Here is a 6,481-nt window from a genome sequence, read left to right as displayed (position 1 = left end):
TGTGGTTCACCAAGCAGTGCATTCAGTGACTGCATGGACACTAAATGAAAGTCATTAGAGAAACAGATGTCAGCATGTCTCAGGTTGGATCTTAAGGTTGTGTGTGTGTCTGTGTGTGTGTATGTGTGTATGTGTTTGTAGCAGATGCTGCCTCTAAGCCTTGGAGATTGAGGGGAATGTTTAAATTAAGAGATTATTGGGCTGATGGTTTGTAAAGCTAAGCTTTTAAATGGGGTAGCAGTTAAATATTCTTCCATCCTATCTGTGTCATTTCAATTATTTATCAACTGCTCTTCAAAAAAAACTGGCCATGGGTTCAGCAGACCTTTTAAAAATAGGACAAACATCCAATTAGTGTTTGCAACTGATGTACTGTAGCATATCAGGCAGGCGGGATCCCTCCACCAAGCCTTCAAATGCTGGTTTGATTTTCCATGCCCGACACTGTACGTCCAAGAGGCAAATTAATCTCAGAAATCTGATAACAGCTTCTCAAAAAGTTTGAAATGGCTGAATGGGAGGAAATATCTGCTGTGTAGTTGCATCTCATGAAATGATGCGACACCAAACCTTTAAGATATGTTTAAACAATTCTAAAAACCATAAGGAACAAATCTTTGGGCATTTTAAAATGTACAATATGCTGAACTGCTGCTGTGAATAACCTGATGAGGGTCTCAGGGCAGTCACAGAGAGGAGCACTGTGGATGTAATAGTACCACCCCTAGTGACAGCAGCAGATGGTAAGACGGCCATGGGCTTCACCCCCCAGGCTCCTGGGCACAGAAACGGAGCAGCCATGCACAAAATATCTGGCCACTGATTGGACTGTGCCGCACTAGATGCCACAGGCTGATAAGACGCTGAGAGAAGCAGCGCTTACATGCTTGAGAAGCCTCATAATTATGTTAACCCGGTAGTTTCTTTGGACCCTCTACCCGAACAACATGACAGACTTAGTAGCTTATTAGATGTAGGTCAGTAAATGGGAAGTCTCATTATGTCACACCAACACATTTTAATACCCTTATAATAATAAAAATAATCAACATCATTATCATCATCATGAGGTAAATAATCACAATGAACGCTGAATATTTGCAATTCATAAAAACAGGATAGGAGCTGCAGTTTAAAAGGAAATAAAGCAAATTCAGAAGTGCTTACATTTCTACTACTGAGCCTAAGCCTTCTGCTTAGACGTCTCCTTTGCTGTATAAGGAGAATCCGGCTTTGCACTGCCTTTAGTGTAAAACTGCAGAGGCACATACATTTGGTCAAACTTTCAATTACTTGATATTCTGGGTGCTAAAAGGCAGTTTCCCTTCAAGGCTTCTGCAGTTAATCTTACAGCTAGTGCCAGCATTAAGGCGATAATCATGAGACATGTGACAAATGCACAAAAACGGTCCCTAAAGGGGAGCGAAAGACAACCCCTGAGGCTTTTATACAACCAGTCTCAAAGCCCACTGCTGCTCATCATGCAGTCTCTCGACTTTTGTTTTGATTTTGCCGCACATCGCCGGCAGAGCATCTTTTGCGGAGTGTAATGTGGTCAAACACAGTTGGATTACTGCTCATTAACACTGCAGAGAAGCCGCTGGGCTGTGGCTGGGACTTAATGGCCATTTTCAGTTTCATCTCCTCAACAATTTTAGGAAGGAGGGTTATATGTGATGACAGATGCCCAGAATTAAAGCCCCACGGAGCAGAATTAAGTTTTCATGTATTTCCTCCTCACATCCTTGTTGTTTCTTTTGTGGCCGTTGCCTGCATATAGCCTCAGGCTCAGTTCTTCTTCTGGTGTCTTAATTGCAATTTCATCAAGAATTTAAAACCATGTAGTCCTCCCTATTCGTGTCACTGTCACTCTAAACTATAGCCACCGCAGGGAGCTTCAAGTGTATTTAAAGCTGCTATTGTGTGTCACAAGATAAGGCAGGGGCAGCTTGGGGAAGACTCACTTTCATCATTAGCACTGCTGGACCTCCTCTTCTCCATCATTTTCTCACTCTCTCTTTCATGGCTTTATCACTCAAAGCAGCTCAGCAGAATATAAATGAATAAGGGCTGTAAGACGGGGAAAAGGTCGAAACAAAAATTGCATGAGCACATCTGCACTGGGACTTTGACAAGCACTGCTCTTTCATGCTTCACCCCACTCAGTTTCATTGTGTTGATGCAAAAAAAAAATCACATCCATCAGACCAGTCCGTGACAAATCAAAATGTTGAAGTACTCATTTTAAAATGCATTCACTTCCTCCACAGTTTATGCGCAGGGAGGAATATTTCTTAGCTTGCTTAAAACAGCATCTTTTCCTCCCTTACATGACCCCTTCTACCTACCATATGCCTCACACAGATAGTACACACACTGCTGGCATTTTCTTTTCTCTCGCTCTGATTTGCTTTCACACACGCTCACACAAACAATGAGTCATGAATAAAAGCACAAAGAGACAACTCACACACACAGCTGCACACACTTACAAATAACAAGAGGCACGTGTGTGTATGTATGTATGTGAGCGAGTGTGTCTGTGTGTGCACGCAGAAACACAATCATGAACTGCAGGTCATGATTAGCCATTGTTTGTGTTGTAAATGTGCCCTAATGAAATTAAAACATATGTGGAAAAATCTGCACTCAACACTGTAAATATGTCTGAATATGAATGATAGCAATCACCGGCAGGCATCTATCAGGCCGGACCATATGTTGCTTTGGGTAGAGAGAGGGAATGAGGGCTTACCACAAAGCCTGCCTTATCCTCTGGCATTACAGTCTCTAAGAAAGGATTTACTCTTTAATTCTTGATTAGATAGAATTTTCTCCCCAGTGTGTGAGTGTAGTGATACACCAAGCACAGATAACCTGCCCCTATTGGGAAACTGTGTGCATGTGTGTTTGAAAGACTTTTGGCATTGCTCCCTCTCTGGGACACACACACACACACGTACACTCTGATGCACACACGGACCTGGACTCTTAGTATGCCATCCCATTTAGTGCCCGGGCTTTTAACACATTCTGATAGGGCTATTATTAGAAGAGATGGATTATCAATCAGGAATAAATCCTGATTGACGTGCCTGCCTCAGCTGGAAAAGGAACACGCTTGCTGTTTGTTTTCATCTCTGTGATGAGAGAAGGTGGCTCTTTTTGTTCTTTTCTCTGAAGACATTAAAGAAGTTTTTTGTGTGATTAAACCACTACTTTCACCAGATTCTCCTTCTCAGGATGTGAGGAGACCACTGAGGAAGATTTTCATTCCTTCATCACAGTTCCATCACTCAATCATCGTCCTCACTGTCGTCTCTTTGCCTGACTGGCTAAGCACTGCTGAGCTGACTGACTGCCTGGATGGTTGGCTCCCTCTCTCTCACTGGGCTCTCACTGGCAGTTCACTCGCACAGTGCGCGAGCTTCGCTGAGGCAGGGGTGGAGAGAGACAGTCAGGCTGCTCAGGGTTTGGAAAGTAGGATCTCTGCTGGATTTCTCTCTCTCTCTCTGTGTGTGTCTGATTTGCTGGACTATTAGATGAGAGCAGGGGAAATCTTTGTCTGCCTCTCCTCCAGCACAAACCACTGACCGTCACTACTGTGCTGCATCCATGACTTTACATACCTGGCTGGTGTATGGGTTTGGATTTATCTTGGTTTGGACACTCTGCTTGGCACAAGGTGAGCACAATGTTTGTTGGCATTGAAATGTATGCAGAATATTCTAATATATGTGTGCACTGAGCACCATTAATATCCCAGATACAATAATCCCCACTGTGTTTTTTTAATATATATATAAATCTATTCCTAATCAACTTTAAACATGTGTAAAATATTAGTAGAAGCTGGTGATTGTTGCAGCCCACAAAGAAGAGTTCTTAATGAACCACCATCCTTAAAGCTGATTCCAATAAATAAGCCTTTGTTCTGCAGGGTAATTGACCTCACAACAATAGGTGATATCCATAAGAGGCAAAGTAAATTTCCCAGAAGAGCAATAATGATTGACCTTACTAGGCTTGGCTGTAACCATTATGTCAGTGGGTGCCAAACAATAAAGAAAAAGAAAGAACAATGAGCGATGCTGTGTGCTGAGATTTCCCTTTCTTAAATTGGAATTGTGTGGTCCAAGAGTCAGATAACCTCTGATCCTGAGTCCAGACAGACACAAGGGTGAGGGTGAGGTAAGCTCATGCATGAGTAGATGGTGATTGGTATGTTGTTTACAGATATGGCAACATCCATGAGAGGGAGGTAGCAGGACAAGGCAACAATATGTGTCATGTGAGTTATGAAAAAAATGTTAAATTTCTCGGATAATGTTATAAAACTATCCAAATATCTGTGATTTGCAAAAATATGGCACATATATAATATTATACGCACATACAATAGATAATACATTTTAGTGCCTACAGTGTATGGATCATTCTTTTGCACTCAGAGTATGGTGCACTACCCTGAAGGGGAAAAATATCCCTAAAAATGAGACAGAAATCTGGATAATGATTCTGAAAAAATCTCATTTGTGCTTCACTTTTTCCTTCTTCCTCAACCGTTTGTCATGAAAATGTATGAATCGCATATATTACGAGCATAACTGTTTCCATTTTGAAATGATGACAGCTAACAAATGCATGTGGTTGCATTTTCTTGCAAAAACACTAATTATTAATACTAGATTTAGGTCACAACTGGTTCAGAGTCAATCAACATGCAATGCATACTGGGAGAGGACCTGGTGTATATTCATGATAAATTGCACTGGGAGCTGAATGTCTTTCTAATATGGCCTCATTATGTTGACAAATGCTCATACCGGGCAGACTTTCAATGTTTCATGCTGTGTGTAACATCTCAGCGCGGTGACTTGTTAAATCGGGTTATTTAGCAGATGTAAATGACCACTCCTCTGTTGTGTTTTTGTTTATTTCCAAAACCATTACCTCAGTCTAATGAAATACTGCAATATTTATAAGAGCTTTCACCATGTAGTGTATCACCAGCGGTGGAATATGACACATCCTTTACTGACTGGCATGTGCTCTGTGTCCCTGTAAGGCTTTACATTGATTCCAGCAGATTTCTAAAGTGATTTTTGTAAGAGCATTTGCCTGGGATTAGTTTGCTCCTGAAAGCTCCATCAGAGCTTTTGGTGAGCTATTTAACTGAGCAGAGGCAGCGAGAGGCTGGCGTCCGCTCTCTGCCCTCACACACTGAGTCCACAGGGCTGCACAGATAAAGAGGGAGGATTGGTTTCAGCCAAAGCTGATCTTCCATCTTGTGTGTGTAGGCTTTTGGAGGTCAGGCACAGGTGTGTGTAAGGGGCCTGGATTCATGGACAATCCCCTTAAGCTCTGATGGATTTGTTCTGGTTGGGCTTAGCCTTACTTTCTTAAAAGAGTTTGAGGAGTGAGACAGTCGCACTGGAAGAGAGGGAAAGTTAGGATGAAAGCATGTCATTTCTGTAAAGATGTGCTTAAAATGTCATTGTACTGTGGATCCAATCAGTGTAAACTCTTATTTTTAGCAGTACAGGGACCAAACCTATTGAGGTAACTGATCACATTTACTGAGCCTGAGAAGCAAACAGTATAAACTAACCCCTGTGTACTTTTAGCCCCTTTCCTTTGCTGTGGCTTCCAATTCATACAGTGAATGAATGATGGATACATGGCTTTAAGATCATGAGCTGCAGATGCCAGGCTGGGATAAGAAGCATACATATCAAAATCCAAAGCAATGTTGCCTCATGGATAAGTTCTATTCTGTAGGAAGTTCCCTTCAGTTTTACCTCAAAATGAGCTCATTTGCGCTGTTTGTGAGCTGCATATAGCCTCAAGAGAAAGGACAGTGGAACTGCAATTTAAGTCTACTCCCTAGCCCTTATCAAGATCATTAAAATTAGAATCAGACTGCAGAACTTCTTCTTATGTAACTTTGGAACTGTGGATGTACACTGAAATATGAACATTATCAGCGCTGAGGTTGGCTGTCATATTCAGTATATGTTCAGTATATATTCCATCTGTTCTAAAAGAGGCTAAAAATGCCCTGCAGTTATATTTTCAAAGGTTAGTTTTCATATAAACACATCACACACACACACAAAACGGATTAAACGACGCATAATATGGGTGATCTTAAAATTAGTATTATTGACAACAAATTATTAAATGTATAATGACATTTTGTAGAAGATAACACATGCAGGCATCCATAAAGTGGGACAACAACTGCAACTGAAGAAAACATATTTGTTTGTTATCACCTAGAGTGTTTGTGCATCTGTGGTAACATTCCAAGAATGCAGCACAAGTTTTGCAAGAGCTAGCATGGATATCCGAGATGCTAATAGAGACAGACAGGCTGTAGTTACTGTGCAGGAGGATAGCATCCACTAGCATAGATAGCATAAAAGAATAATAAAAAATTCTTGTTGTGTTTACGTGGGTTGATCCTATAGTGGAGACT

The sequence above is a fragment of the Parambassis ranga genome, chromosome 12, assembly GCF_900634625.1.
Source record: "Parambassis ranga chromosome 12, fParRan2.1, whole genome shotgun sequence".
NCBI lineage: Eukaryota > Metazoa > Chordata > Actinopteri > Ambassidae > Parambassis > Parambassis ranga.
This window is presented reverse-complemented; position numbering follows the sequence as displayed.